Genomic DNA, 17,719 nt, shown 5'->3' with positions numbered 1-17,719 from the left:
AGGGCAATGGAGGGCCTGGCTTTGGAGGGGAGGCTAAAGGAGCTTGGCTTGGTTAGCCCTGCGAAAGTCAGGCTGGGCGGGGATCGGACTGCTCTATAAATACATCTTGAGGTAAACACCCAGGAGGAAGAAGAGCTATTGATGCTAAAGGACAGTGTTGGCACAAGAACAAATGGGGATAAACTGGCCAGGAATTAACTGAGGCTGGGAATGAGAAGATGGCTTCTAATCATTGGAGGAGGGAGGTTCTGGATGGAGCTTCATAAATGTATCCACGGGATGATATGACAGGGCTGCCTGTGATAGCAAGAGATTGGACTCGACCCATGACATCCATTCCAGTGCTATGACCCTTTGTATTAATTATTAGCAATGTTTATTATTTACATTCTTATTTATTCTTTACAAGGAGACAGTGTTAAAGGCACAACAGTAAACCATTCCAATGCAGAGGAAAAATAGAAAGAAAAGCAAGGGGCCAATATGGCTCAATCAGGAGCTCTTCAATGACCTGACAATCAAAAAGCTTTCCTACAAAATCTGGGAACATGGACAAATTGAGAACGAGGAGTACAAAAGAATGGCACAACTATGTAGAGACAAAATCATAGAATCATGGAATATTAGGGTCAGGAAGTCATCTAGTCCAATCCTCTGCTCAAAGCAGGACCAAATCAGAAAGGCTAAGGCACAAAATGAGTTACCTCTGGCAAGGAACAAAAAAGGCAATAAGAAGATGTTCTTTAAAAACATCAGTAGCAGGAAAAAGACGAAGGGAAGGGTAGGTCCCCTACTTCGCGTGGAAGGAGACTCAAAACTAATGACAACAAGAAAGCTTTGGTGCTTAACGCCTATTTGCTTCAGTCTTTCTTTAAAACGTTTATGATGAGCAGGTACTCAACACAATTAATATTAACAACTAGGAGGAAGTTATGCAAGCAAAATAGGGAAAGAACAAGTTAAAGAATATTTAGATGCTTTAGATGTACTCAAGTCAACAGGGTCTGATAAAATTCATCTTAAGCAACTAGCAGAAGCAATTTGGGGGCCATTAGCAATTATCTTTGACAATTCCTGGAGGACAGGACAGGTCCTAGAAGACTGGAGAAGGGCAAATATAGCACCTATCATTAAAAAGTGGAATAAGGAGGCCCCAGGGAATTATACACCAATCTTCCTGACTTCAGGACCTGGAAAGATACTGGACTGAATTATTAAACAATCGATTTGTAAGCCCCTGAAGGATAACAGGGTTATAAAGGATAGTCAGCATGGACTTATCAAAAACAAAACAAGCCAAAACAACTTAATTTCCTACTTTAATAGGGCTGCTGACCTAGTGAAAAGGGGGGGAATCAAGAGATAGGATATAATTTTGGTAAGGCTTTGACAAAGTTCCTCACAACATTCTCTTAAGCAACCTAAAAAATGCGGTCCAGATGAAATTACGATAAGGTGACTGCACAACTGGTTGAAAGATCTTACTCAAAGAGTAATTATGAATGGCCTAGGGTCCCCTAGGGGTCAGTCCTGATTCCAGTATTTCCATTAATTACTTGGATAATGAAGTGAAGAGTAGGCTTACAAAATTTGCAGATTACACCATCTGGGAGGAGCACATTGGAAGCTAGGTTTAAAATTCAAAATGACCTTGACAAATTGGAGAATTGGTGTTAATTCAACAAAATGAAATTAAATAAAGACAAGTGCAAAGTACTACACTTGAGAAGGAAATATCAAATCCACAACCGCAGACTGGGGAATAACTGTGTAGATGGTCATAGGGCTGAAAAGGATCTGGGGGTTATAGTGGATCACAAACTGAATAGGAGTCAGCAATGTGATGCATGTAGTACGTAGGACACAGGAGGTAACTGTCCTGCTTTACTCAGCACTGGTGAGGTCCCAGCTGGAGTACGGCATCCAGTTCTGGGCACCACAATTCAGGAAGGATGTGCACAAATCGGAGAGTCCAGAGGAGAGCAACAAAAATGATCACAGGTTTAGAAAAGCTGATCTCTGAGGAAAGGTTAAAAAACTGGGCATGTTTAGTCTTGGGAAAAGAAGACTGAGGGGAGAGACCTGAGAACAGTCTTCAAATATGTTACAGGCTGTTATAAAGAGGATGGGAAGAAATTGTTCCACAGGTCCACTGAAGGTAGGAGAAGAAGTAATGGTCTTAATCTGTAGCAAGGGAGAGTTGGATTACATATTAGGAAAAACTTTCTAACTTTAGGGACAATTAAGCTCTGGAACAGGCTTCCAAGAGAGGTTGTGGAGTCCCCATCATTGGAAGTTTTTAAACACAAGTTGGACAAACCCCTGTCAAGGATGGTCTAGGTGTACCTGGACCTGCCACAGTGCAAGGGGCAGGATTGATGACTTCTCAAGCTCCCCTCCAGCTCTGTATGTCTCTGATTCTAAGGTTCTATGATTAATCATTATGCCTGGTGCTGCACAAACACCTTATAAATGACAATCTGATTCTCCTTCTGGGGAAGCTTGTTGGTGAGTTTAGTTGCTCAGTTGCTGGGCTGGCATTAGCCCTCAGAAGCTTTTGCCCGTCTTGCTGAGCTCGCGAATCACTCGTTCCCAAATCTGTCTGGTTCTCATCCCATACACGATGGGATTTAACGTGGGAGGAACGATTACAAAGACATTGGCCAGCAGGATGTGAATACAGTGAGGGATGTTAGCTCCAACAAAGCGATATGCGAAGATTGAGAAAAAGGCAGGAATGTAAAACATCAATATGACACAGATGTGGGAGCTGCAGGTGCCTAGAGCCTTGAGCCGGGCATCTTTGGACTGGAGCCGGAAGACGGCCTGGAGGATCAGAATGTAGGACACAGCAATAAACACAACATCTAGCCCTGTGGTTACAAGAGCCACCATTAAACCATACCAGATATTGAGTGTTATATCAGCATAAGCCAGCCATGCTATGCCCATGTGCTCGTAGAACGTGTGATAAATGACATTGGGTCCACAGAACGGTAACCTTTTAGGAAAGTAGGTAAGGGAGCCCACCAGGCAAACCCCTCTGATGCATGCTGCCGCCGCGATTTTCCCTATCTTTGAGTGCGTTAGTATGGTGGTGTATCTCAGGGGTCCGCAGATGGCGACGTATCGATCGAACACCATGGCCAGCAGGATGGCCGACTCCGCAACGAAAATAAAATGGATAATGAACATCTGGGTGAAGCAGGCACTGAAAGCGATTTCCCGGGCGTTGAACCAGGATATGCTGAGCGTTTTGGGCATTGTGGCGGTAGACAGCAGAACATCAGCTACTGCCAGCCTGGCCAGGAACAGGTCCATGGGCTCGTGCAGGCTCTGCTCTTCGATGATAATGAAGAGCAGGAGCCATTCCCCAGCAGGGCGATCGTGTACATGGAGCAGAAGGGGATGGAGATCCAGCTGGGAGAGGCCTCCATGCCTGGGATGACGACCAAGGCGCAGCTTACGAGAGTGAATCTGGTGTGATTGAGAGTGGCCATGATGGGGCGGGGCGCCGTTCCAGTTCACATGTGTTTCCTGTAGACAAAACAAGTAGCAATGACTGTCCGGTTAACTGCGAGTCAGATCAGGTGAATTTCACCTCTGGGCACCGATGGCCCTACACAGGCTTCGTCTATATAAAAAACAAAAACAAAAAAACTAAAAACCCTGAGGCAGAAAGTCTCAGCGCCGCGGTCTACAGACACAGGTATATAATATGGCGCTAAAAGTAGTCGTGTAGAGATTCCAGCTCAGATTAGAGCTCAGGCTCTGACACCTGGAGAGGGGAGTTTTAGAACAAAGTGTAGACATACCCTGAAAAACTTAGGGACCACGTAATTCCTATTCAATCAGAGATTGCAAGGCCAGAAGGGACCATTGGGATCATCTCGTCTGACCTCCTGCACAGCACAAGCCAGAGAATGTCCTCAAAATAATTAATCCACTATGGCCCTTGGTAACTTGTTTCAATCGTTAATCACTCTCATTGTTTAAAATTTGAGGCCTTATTACCCATCTAGCCATTGGATAATGTTATACCTTTATCTGGTAGACTGAAGAGCAATTTTCGTTCCCCATGAAGGTACTTATCACCTTTGATCAAGTTAGCCCTGTGGCATTACGTCCCATATTCTTCATAGAGATATTGTTATGATATGAATATGGCATAAGTAAGATGTGTCTTATGCAAGATGGGTCATGTGAGGTATCATTGGAAAAGTTATGATTTACTGAATATGATTATCCTATTTGTATACATGTATCATCTCTGTATCTGAAATTAGGAATATTGACTATTTAACAATTACAACTGTGTTTATACCTGGGGAATGCCCTCCAAACAATATGCAATCAGCCTGGATGGGCCATTAGGAAAGACAATGGGTCTTTAAACATGCTGATCTCCCGTCTTCCTGGAGATCCCTCCTGTTGACGTCACAAATAAACCTTGTTTCATCGTTGCTTTGGCACTGCAGGGTCATGTGATCATGTCACCTGGTACTGGATACCATCTTGGACTGCTGGTACTTTTCCACTGAAGTGGGGTGGGGATCAAACTGGGAAACAAAGGATTCCTGCAATATGTAAATCCTATTTAAATCCGCTTTGCGAACAGGGGCTGCTAACAGGGAGTTTCACAAGGGAGTTTGGAAGGGGAGCAGGAAGGGGGCGAGGGTCCCTTGCCAGTTCCATCTGTTTTCTCTTGATTCCCCTTAATACCTATAAAGCAACCACATTCATAACTTTTTGCTTAAACAACCCTTTCAGCTGACAGGGGGCTGCAGACGGGAGTTTGACAGAGGGAGGCTTACGATGGTTAGGAAGACCCGCAACACCTGTGCCAGCACTGCTACTGTCTCCTCCACCTGTGCCTGTAGCCAGACAGAGTGCCTAAGCATGGATGCTTCTACCCAGATCCTGGTGTGGTTTTGCAGAGACTGTAACTTGCAATTTCCACTTACTGATATCCAGGCTGGGGGGACCATCCAATGTGAGAGGTGGCTGCTGGTGGAATCTCTCAGGCAGCAGGTGGGAGAGCTACAGGAGGAGGTGGCTAGGTTGAGGACCATCCGTATCCACGAGCAATTCCTCGACAGTGTCCATGTGGAGACAGCTGAGGTAGCTGTCCCAGTAGACAGGACTGCTGATACACCACTGGTGGAGGAGGAGATGGCTCAGGGTGGACACTGGCAGCTGGTTACTTCTGGCAGCAGGCAGTGCTCCACCCTTGCTCCGAACCCTCCTGCCATGGTTATAGGTAACCGTTATGCTCTTCTTGATACAGGAAAGAAGGAATCACTCCCTACAGTAAAGGAGGAGAAGCCTCGTACCCTTAAGGCTGGAAAGTCTGCTGCCACCACTGCGAATAGGAAACGTAGGGTAGTGGTGGTCGGAGACTCTCTGCTGAGGGGGACGGAGGCGCCCATCTGTCGCCCTGACATTTCATCTCGGGAGGTATGCTGCCTGCCGGGGGCCCGTATCCGAGACGTTACGGAGGCATTGTCAAGGATTATCCAGCCCTCTGACTACTACCCCATGCTACTCATCCATGTGGGCACAAATGATACTGCGCGGTGTGACACTGAGCGGATCAAGAGTGACTACAGGGCTCTGGGAGTACGGGTGAAGGAGTTTGGAGCGCAGGTGGTATTCTCTTCAATTCTTCCTGTCAAAGGTAGGGCCCCGGGCAGAGACAGATGCATCATGGAGGTGAATGCCTGGCTGCGAAGATGGTGTCGCCAGGAGGGCTTTGGCTTCCTAGACCACGGGATGCTATTCGAGGAAGGACTGCTAGGCAGAGATGGCGTTCACCTTTCGAGGAGGGGAAAGACCCTATTTGGACACAGACTGGCTAACCTAGTGAGGAGGGCTTTAAACTAGGTTCGACGGGGACAGGTGAGCAAAGCCCACAGGTAAGTGGGGAACATGGAGACCGGGGAGATGGGTCGGAAACAAGAGGGAGTGTGGGCTATATTGGCAGAGAGAAAGGAGAGTCAGGACAAAACTGGGAGGAAAGATCAAACCAGTATCTTAGATGCCTATATACAAATGCGAGAAGTATGGGGAATAAGCAGGAAGAACTGGAAGTGCTAATAAATAAATAAATACAACTATGACATTGTTGGCATCACTGAAACTTGGTGGGATAATACACATGATTGGAATGTTGGTGTGGATGGGTTCAGCTTGCTCAGGAAGGATAGACAGGGGAAAAAGGGAGGAGGTGTTGCCTTATATATTAAAAATGTACACACTTGGACTGAGGTAGAGATGGACATAGGAGACGGAAGTGTTGAGAGTCTCTGGGTTAGGCTTAAAGGGGCAAAAAACAAGGGGGATGTCATGCTAGGAGTCTACTACAGGCCACCTAACCAGGTGGAAGAGGTGGATGAGGCTTTTTTCAAGCAACTAACAAAATCATCCAAAGCCCAAGATTTGGTGGTGATGGGGGACTTCAACTATCCGGATATATGTTGGGAAAATAACACAGCGGGGCACAGACTATCCAACAAATTCTTGGACTGCATTGGAGACAACTTTTTATTTCAGAAGGTTGAAAAAGCTACTAGGGGGGAAGCTGTTCTAGACTTGATTTTAACAAATAGGGAGGAACTTGTTGAGAATGTGAAAGTAGAAGGCAGCTTGGGTGAAAGTGATCATGAAATCATAGAGTTTGCAATTCTAACGAAGGGTAGAAGGGAGAACAGCAAAATAGAGACAATGGATTTCAGGAAGACAGATTTTGGGAAGCTCAGAGAGCTGATAGGTAAGGTCCCATGGGAATCAAGACTGAGGGGAAAAACAACTGAGGAGAGTTGGCAGTTTTTCAAAGGGACACTATTAAGGGCCCAAAAGCAAGCTATTCCGCTGGTTAGGAAAGATAGAAAATGTGGCAAAAGACCACCTTGGCTTAACCACGAGATCTTGCACGATCTAAAAAATAAAAAGGAGTCATATAAAAAATGGAAACTGGGACAGATTACAAAGGATGAATATAGGCAAACAACACAGGAATGCAGGGGCAAGATTAGAAAGGCAAAGGCACAAAATGAGCTCAAACTAGCTACGGGAATAAAAGGAAACAAGAAGACTTTTTATCAATACATTAGAAGCAAGAGGAAGACCAAAGACAGGGTAGGCCCACTGCTTAGTGAAGAGGGAGAAACAGTAACAGGAAACTTGGAAATGGCAGAGATGCTTAATGACTTCTTTGTTTTGGTCTTCACCGAGAAGTCTGAAGCAATGCCTAACATAGTGAATGCTAATGGGAAGGGGGTAGGTTTAGCGGATAAAATAAAAAAAGAACAAGTTAAAAATCACTTAGAAAAGTTAGATGCCTGCAAGTCACCAGGCCTGATGAAATGCATCCTAGAATACACAAGGAGCTAATAGAGGAGGTATCTGAGCCTCTAGCTATTATCTTTGAAAAGTCATGGGAGACGGGAGAGATTCCAGAAGACTGGAAAAGGGCAAATATAGTGCCCATCTATAAAAAGGGAAATAAAAACAACCCAGGTAACTACAGACCAGTTAGTTTAACTTCTGTGCCAGGGAAGATAATGGAGCAAGTAATTAAGGAAATCATCTGCAAACACTTGGAAGGTGGTAAGGTGATAGGGAACAGCCAGCATGGATTTGTGAAGAACAAATCATGTCAAACCAATCTGATAGCTTTCTTTGATAGAATAACGAGCCTTGTGGATAAGGGTGAAGCGGTGGATGTGGTATACCTAGACTTCAGTAAGGCATTTGATACGGTCTTGCATGATATTCTTATCGATAAACTAGGCAAATACAAATTAGATGGGTCTACTATAAGGTGGGTGCATAACTGGCTGGATAACCGTACTCAGAGAGTTGTTATTAATGGTTCCCAATCCTGCTGGAAAGGCTTAACGAGTGGGGTTCCGCAGGAGTCTGTTTTGGGACCGGCTCTGTTCAATATCTTCATCAACGACTTAGATATTGGCATAGAAAGTACGCTTATTAAGTTTGCAGATGATACCAAACTGGGAGGGATTGCAACTACTTTGGAGGACAGGGTCATAATTCAAAATGATCTGGACAAATTGGAGAAATGGTCTGAGTTAAACAGGATGAAGTTTAACAAAGACAAATGCAAAGTGCTCCACTTAGGAAGGAAAAATCAATTTCACACATACAGAATGGGAAAAGACTGTCTAGGAAGGAGTACGGCAGAAAGGGATCTAGGGGTTATAGTGGACCACAAGCTAAATATGAGTCAACAGTGTAATGCTGTTGCAAAAAAAGCAAACATGATTCTGGGATGCATTAACAGGTGTGTTGTGAGCAAGACACGAGAAGTCATTCTTCCGCTCTACTCTGCTCTGGTTAGGCCTCAGCTGGAGTATTGTGTCCAGTTCTGGGCGCCGCATTTTAAAAAAGATGTGGAGAAATTGGAAAGGGTCCAAAGAAGAGCAACAAGAATGATTAAAGTTCTTGAGAACATGACCTATGAAGGAAGGCTGAAAGAACTGGGTTTGTTTAGTTTGGAGAAGAGAAGACTGAGAGGGGACATGATAGCAGTTTTCAGGTATCTAAAAGGGTGTCATAAGGAGGAGGGAGAGAACTTGTTCACCTTAGCCTCTAAGGATAGAACCAGAAACAATGGGTTTAAACTGCAGCAAGGGAGGTCTAGGTTGGACATTAGGAAAAAGTTCCTAACTGTCAGGGTGGTTAAACACTGGAACAAATTGCCTAGGGAGGTTGTGGAATCTCCGTCTCTGGAGATATTTAAGAGTAGGTTAGATAAATGTCTATCAGGGATGGTCTAGACAGTATTTGGTCCTGCCATGCGGGCAGGGGACTGGACTCGATGACCTCTCGAGGTCCCTTCCAGTCCTATAATCTATGAATCTATGAATCTATTTAAGCCCGGGGAGTGAGTTAATGAAGGTCGCTGGTTGTTCACTGAATCCCCGCCCAGAATGACTGCTGACAACACCTAAGACTGATCTGGGGAAGAAGGACTGGGACCTAGGCTGAGAAAGGGGTCTGGCCTGTGAAAAGCTGGAACTTTTAGCTGGAATCAAGAGCGGTTTGTCTTCAAGAAACTCTGCAACCTGTCTAAAACAACACTTAGGGTGAGAAATTACTACTTGTAACCCGTTTCTTTAGTACATTAGGCTTAGTTTGCATGTTTGTTTATTTTGCTCAGTAATCTGCTTTGATCGGTTTGCTATCCCTCATAACCACTTTAAAAATACACCTTGTACTTAATAAACTTGTTTTGTTCATTCTAAACCCAGTTTGTGTTATTCATAACGGTGGCGGGGGGGAGCTGTGCATCTCTTCCTCCACATTGAGGGAGGGAGCGAATTTCATGAATTTACGCTGTACAGGTTTCTGTGCAGCGCAAGACAATACAATTTGGGGGTTGCACTGCAAAGGAGGGTGCTCTTGAGTCCTGGGCAATCTCCTACCTGAGCTTTCCACACAGAGCTGATCTCAGAGTCTGTGCTTCTTTCTGCAGCTGGGTGTGTCCCTACCAGTGTGTGTGCGAGAGCCTGGCACAGCAGGATGGTGTCAGGGAGTCCAGTCTGGGGGGAACATGTGAACTCAGTGGGACGCCAGTACTTCAGGTGACACCCTGGACAGGGGGAACCCGTCACAACCCCTTAACCTTCTCTTTGTTAGGCTAAAACTATTGAGCGCCTTGAGTTTATGACTATAAGACAGGTTTTCTCATCCTCTAATCATTGTCATGGCTCTTCTCTGAAATCTTCCCAACTTACCAACATCCTCCTTGAACTACGGACACCAGAAGTGGACACAATATTCCAGCAGTGCTCTCCTGAGAGCCAAATACAAAGGTCATATAACTCTCTCCCCCTACTCAAGATCCCCCTGGTTTTGCATCCAAGCTTCACAGTGGCCCTCTTGGCCACAGCATTACATTGGGAGCTCATGTTCAGCTGATTATCCACCATGTCCCTCAAATCTTTTTAAGACTCACCTCTTCCCAAGATAGGATCCCCCACCCTGTAAGTACGACCGACATTCTTTGTTCCTAGATGTCTGCATTCACATGTGACGCAATTAAAACACATGTTATTTGCTTGTGCCCAGGGCTTTGTCAAGCCTGACCTTAAAAGCCTCTAAAGAAGGAGATTCCACCACCTCCCTAGGTAACCCATTCCAGTGCTTCACCACCCTCCTAGTGAAATAGTGTTTCCTAATATCCAATCTAACCCTCCCCCACTGCAACTTGAGACCATTGCTCCTTGTTCTGTCATCTGGTACCACTCCATCCTCTTTGCAACCACCTTTCAGGTAGTTGAAAGCAGCTATGAAATCCCCACCTCAGTCTTCTCTTCTGTAGACTAAATAATCCCAGTTCCCTCAGCCACTCCTCATAAATCATGTGCTCCAGCCCCCAATTCATTTTTGTTGTCCTCCGCTGGACTCTTTCCAATTTTTCCACATCCTTCTTGTAGTGTGGGGCCCAAAACTGGAAACAGTACTCCAGATGAGGCCTCACCAACACTGAATAGAGGGGAATGATCACGTCCCTCAATCTGATGGCAATGCCCCTACTTACAGCCCAAAATGCCGTTAGCCTTCTTGGCCACAATGACACACTGTTGACTCATATCCACCTTCTCATCCACTGTAACCCCTAGGTCCTTTTCTGCAGAACTGCTGCCTAGCCAGTCAGTCCCTAGCCTGTAGCAGTGCATGGGATTCTTCCATCCGATTGAACTGGTACTTAGGCCTGCATGAGTAGGACATAAAGGGGGGGCCTAGATCTTGTGCTGGGTCACTGCCTGTGGGGGCGGGGGGGAATTTCCCCATACTGAGGTACATAGAGAGTGCCTTTTCAAGAGCCATCATTTTAGTAGTGGTGCCATTGAAATACTGCATTCAGAGAAGGAATACTGCATTCCAATTCCAAATACTACATTCCAATTCCCCCACCCCCATTCCCCATTCCCATTCCCCCCCTTTACTTCCTGATTGACTGCAGACTATATAGTATTGAGTTCTGCTTAGCTATACCTTAACCAATCATTTTACTGAAATGTAACTAACCAATCCTAACATATTGTAACATGATTATTTAACCAATTATATCCCACCACCTTAATTGGTTTACATCCAACAAAATTAATTAAACAGCAGACAGAAACAATCACAGAGCCAGACAGGTTTCGGAGTACTTGTGGCACCATAGAGACTAACACATTTATTAGAGCATAAGCTTTTGTGGACTACAGCCCACTTCTTCGGATGCATATCCAAAGCAGACAGAGATTATACCAGGTGTAGACAACCTATGGCACGCGCGCCAAAGGCGGCACACGAGCTGATTTTCAGTGGCACTCACACTGACCGGGTCCTGGCTACCGGTCCGGGGGGCTCTGCATTTTAATTTAATTTTAAATGAAGCTTCTTAAACATTTTAAAAACTTTATTTACTTCATATATAACAATAGTTTAGTTATATATGATAGACTTACAGAAAGAGGCCTTCTAAAAACATTAAAATGTATGACTGGCACGCGAAACCTTAAATCAGAGTGAATAAATGAAGACTCGGCACACCACTTCTGAAAGGCTGCCGAGCCCTGGATTATACAGACAAACAATAGGGATGTGGAGACTACAGTGACAGAACAATACAGAAATGAGGATTTCACATCCCAGCTATTGATAAGTGAGTTCTTGCCAGGCAGGATGCTATCAAACTCAGTTTCCTCTTACATCTTCTAGGCTCTTCCCTTTCTCTGGAACTGATAGATTGATCACCTTCCGAACAGCCCCAGATCGCCTGATTTCAATGTGACTGGTTTGGGATGTGAGGATGTGACCATTCACTTCCCAGCTTACGGCTGCCCCGGGGCTTAGCCCAAGGCCTTAGCCTAAGAACAGGGCCTCAGACTGTCACAGTGAGAAAAGGCCTTACACCGGCAGACAGTGATTTAGATTCTTTCTTTTATACCTCTATAACTAGCTACGTGATAAGAATACACCTAAATTCATAAAGTCTAGGCCTTTGCAGACAGGCCTGAATATCTATATCCTAACAGAGACTATTGCAGGGGCTTGATTTTTCTTGCCTTCAGCTAACTCTCCTGGTAGGGGATCCCGTAGTGCTGCAGCCACTGTCTGCAGAAACTGACCCCTCCCTGTTCTATCATCCTGCTAACCAAGAGATTCTCTAGTGTTCTTCGTTTCAAGTTTTTTCACCTGTATCGTGTCCCAGATTTGTCCCAAAGCAGTTGGAGAGGAAATATGTTACAATGTCACACACGGCGTCACCACCTGTCCTTTGTTGGGGGCCCAGTGTTCCACATTACACATCAAATCAATAAATATTGTCTTGTAAACTCCAGTAATCATGCAAAGGATTGGACACTGTAATACAATCGGTTCTTTGTATATGAGTGTGGGTCACAAATCAAACATCGGGGGGTGCCCTTAAAAATAGACTTTCTCCAATAATTTCCAAGTTGTCCTTTATTTGAAATCTAAAGGGTCTGTATATGGTCGTGAGGGAGATTACCAGAGCCAGGGCCTAGTTGTTCTGGTGCAGGAACATCAGAGCTAGGGAAGTTATGCGTTCCCTTTTGCCAGGCCCTTTTGTGCTGCCCATGGTGTTGGCACCATCTGTCATCGGTTTCTCCCCCACTCTGGACTTTAGAGTACAGAAATGGGGACCTGCATGTGAACCTCTGAACTGAATTACCAACTTAGATCTGGTTTTGCTGCCACCACTCCCAAGTTTTAACTCCTTTCCCTGGGTAGCCTTGAGAGACTTCTTCACCAATTTCCTGGTGAACACCAATCCAAACCCTTGGATCTTAACACAAGGAGAATGTAACCATCCCCCCTCCTTTCCCCCACCAATTCCTGGTGAGCCCAGATCCAACCCCCTTGGATCTTAAAACAAGGAAAAATCAATCAGGTTCTTAAAAAGAAGGCTCTTAACTAAAGAAAAGAAAGGTAAAAGAAAACCCTCTGGGAGAGATTAGCATACCAGCTACTCTCACAGACAACAGATTCCAAACACAGAGGATGTCCCCCTGGGCAAAAACTTAGTTACACAAAACATACCCAATATGATTATTCCCTAATGTCCAAGACAAGTTAGAAAGAAAATAAACATAAACCTATTTATTTCCTTCACTAATACTCACTACTTGATAAGAGGCTGAATTCTGGAGCTTTCCCACTCCGGTCAAAACTTGAAACTGAAACTAAACAAAGGGAACTTCCTTCCTTCCTTTTGAACCACCTTGTCCCCCGCCCCCTTGGTTCCTCTGGTCAGGTGTCAGCTAGGCTAGGTGAACTTCTTAACCTTTTACAGGTAAAAGAGGCATTAACCCTTAACTATCTGTTTATGAGACCATCAGACCCACTTAGTTTTTGCAGACTCTGGGCGGAACCCGCCAATGCGAAGTGCCAGGCTTTGCGCACAGCGATGCCTGGCTGCTGGCAGGCTCCTAATGTGCCCCGCTGACTCGGTGGGTTGCAGTGGCCATGTCAGTGGCAGAGGCCAGACCAACCCCAGTGCATTGCCCCCAGATGCACTGACAGAGACACGCCCCAAAACACACTAGCGGACATGCATCTCCTGCAGGGAGGGACTGGCCTGCACAGCCACCTAGGGGAGCAGCTGCTGTGTGCCACTTGCTGGCAGGGATGTGGGTGTGGGTCTACACAGCATTTAAAGCTGGCTGCCCCCTGTGGCTGACTGGGGCTCGCTGTGGGGCTCTGTCTGGGCTAGCTGAACCCCAAGCTCCGAGACCCCTGGGGGGGAAGGGACTCACAGAGGCCAAACGTCTACAAAGCCCCAGTCGGCTGAGCAACTGCAGGAAGGGGCCTGGGCCTGGCAGAGCTAATCCCCAGACATGACCAGAAGGAGGCGCCCCTAGGGGCAAGCAGAGCACCCTGTGACACGCTCTCAGAGAGGAAGAATGGGCTTGTGATTACGGCTCTGGGGTGGGACTTGGGAGGCCTGGATTCAATTCCTGGTTCTGCCAGAGACTTCCTGTGTGGCCTTGGGTGAGTCACTTAGCGTCCCTGGAGCTCCGTTCCCCACCTACAAACTGGGGGCAATGTGACTTCTTTGCTCCCACCCTTTGTTTAGGTTGAGAGCTCTCTGGGGCAGGAGCTGCTCTCTCCGTATGTGTCCAGCCCAGTGCAGCAGCGCCCTGATCCCCGTTAGGGCTTGTACGTGCTCCCCTGCTCCCCGTGAGAAATAACAGCCAGAGCCTGGGCGTTTGGGCTGGCGATGGGGAAAGCCGTCAGGAATATCGTTCAGACAAACACTGGGAAATCCCCTGTTTAAAGATCGCACCTGCATGAGGCTGATGCGGAAACTGGTGAGACCCGGGGGCTCCCTGGTGGCTCAGAGCCCCGCTGGGATTCCCAGGGAGGCAGTATAAATATCCCTGTGTCTCAGCCCGGGTCAGTGCGGTTCACGCTGCCTGGAGCTCTGCACCCGGATCACAGGCAGAGATTCCTCAGCCCCGGCTGGAGCAGGAGCGTGGTGAGTCGTTTGGGATCGGGGCAGGCCTCCATTACTGTGCATCCCTCTCTTTAGAAAGTCGCCCGTTGCGTATCATCAGTGGGAACATTAGCACGCCAAGGACCCAGGCCAAGGGCACCTTCAGCATCCACTGGTTTCAATGGGAGCTGAGGGCACATAGGATCTTGCAGGATCGAGTGCACAGTCAAAGAAAAGACAGTGAGAATATAGACTCGAATGCAGAGTGTGTTTCATGGCTGCAAGGAGCTGCAGTATTCTCATTGGGTATTGCTGCTGGGGCGCAGCAGGCCCAGGAACGGAAAATAGGCATTCCCAGTTCTTGTCCCATCACCTGGCCTCTCCCTGGCCCGGATCCTGCAAAGACATTCCACAGGAGGGGTCCCCGTAAGATCAACACCTTTGTTCATTTTTCCAGTGTGCAGGAGGAGATAATTCCTGCTGCACGTCTCCCCGTGGGGCTGATGCTGCTAAGATCTGCTAAGCGCTGTTATTACAGATCATTCGTGTCCCATTCAGGGAGGGGAGGGGTGTCTTGATTTCCCTTCCCATCCCAATAGCTCAGACAGGAGCAGGCCAGAATCATTAGCATTTCGTTATACGAAGCTTCCAAATGATTCAGCTATAAAATAATAATGAACTTCAGGGCTTTAGATACTGAGGTGACCGTGCCTTGAAACACCAAAGATGGTGGGTGGAGGGACAGAAAGACAGGGAGATAGAAACGATTTTTTTATTTTCTATTTTCAGGGAATGTGCAATTCTAACAGAGCAGCTGAATTCTCCACTCTGCAAATCACGCGTGCAAGGCTGAAGTGTGCTTTGTCTTCCCCGTGGATCATATGGAAAAACTGTGTGTAACTACTGCAAAGGGATATTACATGGGGCTGCCTTCGTGCAACATCCCAGTTCCCCTGGGTCACAAGCGGACCCTTGACAGTCTCCCAAAGTTGGCTGCAACAACACCAGTTTTTACCTAAGTCTGTAAGCCTCAGATAACAAAGGGCCTGCTCATCAACCGGTGTCACCTGACGTAGCTCCATTGCCTTTGATAGGGCCGTGCGGATTCCACCAGCTGGGGATCTGGCCCCGTGTGACAGCTGGACACATTTCTGAAGCAGCCCTTTGTCATTTAAGCAGTGTGATGGAATAGGGTGAGAGGCAGGGCATCGGCAGCCAGGAGAAAATGCCCCCAAGAGATGCAGCTTCCAGGCTCACAGACAGGGAGAGGCCAGTCGCCCAGGCAGGGTTTATAATGTCATGTCTCTGCCTGGGCCACATGGCCATTTCCTGACCCGGCCGACATTCTAACGGGCCCAGGGAAGGGTGTGGGGTGTCATTGGTACCCGAGTCTCCTGCTCCCCTGTTACCCTGGAGAGTCTTCTGGGCATCTCCGAGCTGGGCTTCAACTGTGACTCCAGAACGCTTTCACTGACAAACAATCTGCTATTATGGGCCGGACTAATTAAAAGCACCAAAGAACAAACTTCAGCTACTACAAAGGTAGGAACAGAGGCATTGCCAGACTGGGTCAGACCAGGGTCTGTATCGTCCAGCGTCCCCCTCCAACAGTGAGCTGCACCAGGTGCTGCAGGGAAGCGGCAAAAAACTTCAGAACTGGCAGATGTGGGGTAACACGACACTTCTTCAGGGATCATCCTGACCGGTAATAGTTGGCAACTGATTTAAATGTGAAGCGTGAGGTTTAATCTCTTTCAATAATCGGTTATTTAGCACTAACTCTTAGAACTAGTGACTGATTGATTAAAGATGAGAATTAGAACTTTCCTGCAGACTCCCTATACCAGGCGATGGCAAATTCGTTCTGTGGAGAGGGTTGAATTTCAATGTTAACTCTGGTCCATTGGCTGGGGTGTAGAGATAGACCAATGGATCTGCCATTGATATCAAAGGGAGCGCTGCATGGAGAACACGGGTAGAGGGATCTGAAAAGGACTTGGGGGTCATGGTGGATAATCAGCTGAACATGAGCTCCCAGTGCGGTGCTGGGGTCAAATGGGGCTAATGTGATTCTTGGACGTATGAACAGGGGACTCTCAAGTATGAGTAGGGAGATTATATGACTTTTGTATTTGGCACTGGGGTGACCCTTGCTGGAATCCTGTGCCCAGTTCTGGTGTCCTCAATTCAAGAAGGATGTTGATAAACTGGAGAGGGGTCAGAGAATAGCCATGGGAATGATTAAATGATTGGAAGAGCTGCCTTGTAGTGATAGACTCAAGGAGCTCAGTCTGCTTAGTTTAACGAAGAGAAGGCGAAGGGGTGACACGATCACAGTTTATGAGTACTGAGATGGGGACCAGAAATGTGAGAACAGGGGGCTCTTCAGTCCACAAATGTCTAACACGATTCAGTGCCTGGAAGTTGAAGGTAAACAAATTCAGACTGGAAATAAGGCACAAATTCTCAGCAGTGAGGGTGATTAGCTCTTGGAACAAGTGACCACAAGTTGCGGTGGATTCTCCATCCCTGACAATCTTGAAATAGAGAGTGGAGGCGTTTAGAAAGATCTGCTCTTCGTCAAACAGGAATTGATTCAGGGCAGTTCATTGGGCTGTGTTATACAGGAGATCAGATGTGATGATCACGGTGGTCCCCTGTGGCTGTAGAATCTATGAATCCATTAGTAATCCCTTCTGCAGTGACTAACCTTTGAGTTGCCGTTGTATTTATTTGTTCAGTAGTTGACTGTTGCATTCAGCATCAATCAATGGGAAAATATAAAGTAGGAACCGAGCTGGGTGAATAATTCCTAACAAAGCTGAACTTCACCTTTTTGGTTTCTGTTTGTGCATCGTCCTAGAGCTGACTGAGATTTTCATTCATGCATAAGTTATCTGAAATTATTCGCCCAATAATGCTTCTGCTGTGGCTTCTTTACAGTGGGTTTGCAGGTGTTCCGTTTCTGTTCTTTACAGGTCTGAATGTAGCTCTCATGCTCAGGTTTGTATTGCATTCAAAGAAAGCACATTTCAAGTTCACGTTATGTGAATCTTGGCACTATTTCCTGAAAAGAACCTCTTTCTGGAGGCCGAGAGGGACCTGGCCCATGTGCAAGCTCTCGGCAGGGGGTGAATTTCGCTCTAGAATGTTAGTGAGAAGTGAGCGTGAAAGAGGCACTATCCCACAAGTACTGACCTTGTCTTTCTTTCCAGCTTTGCCTAGCAGAGCCCACACCTCATC

The 17,719-nt window shown here is 46.6% G+C and overlaps 1 pseudogene; it reads right to left on the bottom strand.

The window, feature by feature from the left end:
* Positions 1-2,547: 2,547 nt before the first annotated feature.
* LOC101933408 (olfactory receptor 52B2-like) lies at positions 2,548-3,500 on the bottom strand (annotated as a pseudogene).
* Between the last annotated feature and the right edge of the window lie 14,219 nt (positions 3,501-17,719).

Source organism: Chrysemys picta, chromosome 1, assembly GCF_011386835.1.
Source record: "Chrysemys picta bellii isolate R12L10 chromosome 1, ASM1138683v2, whole genome shotgun sequence".
In the NCBI taxonomy this organism is placed as follows: domain Eukaryota; kingdom Metazoa; phylum Chordata; order Testudines; family Emydidae; genus Chrysemys; species Chrysemys picta.
The sequence above is the reverse complement of the archived record's forward strand: the minus strand, read 5'-3'. Positions and strand labels throughout refer to the sequence as shown.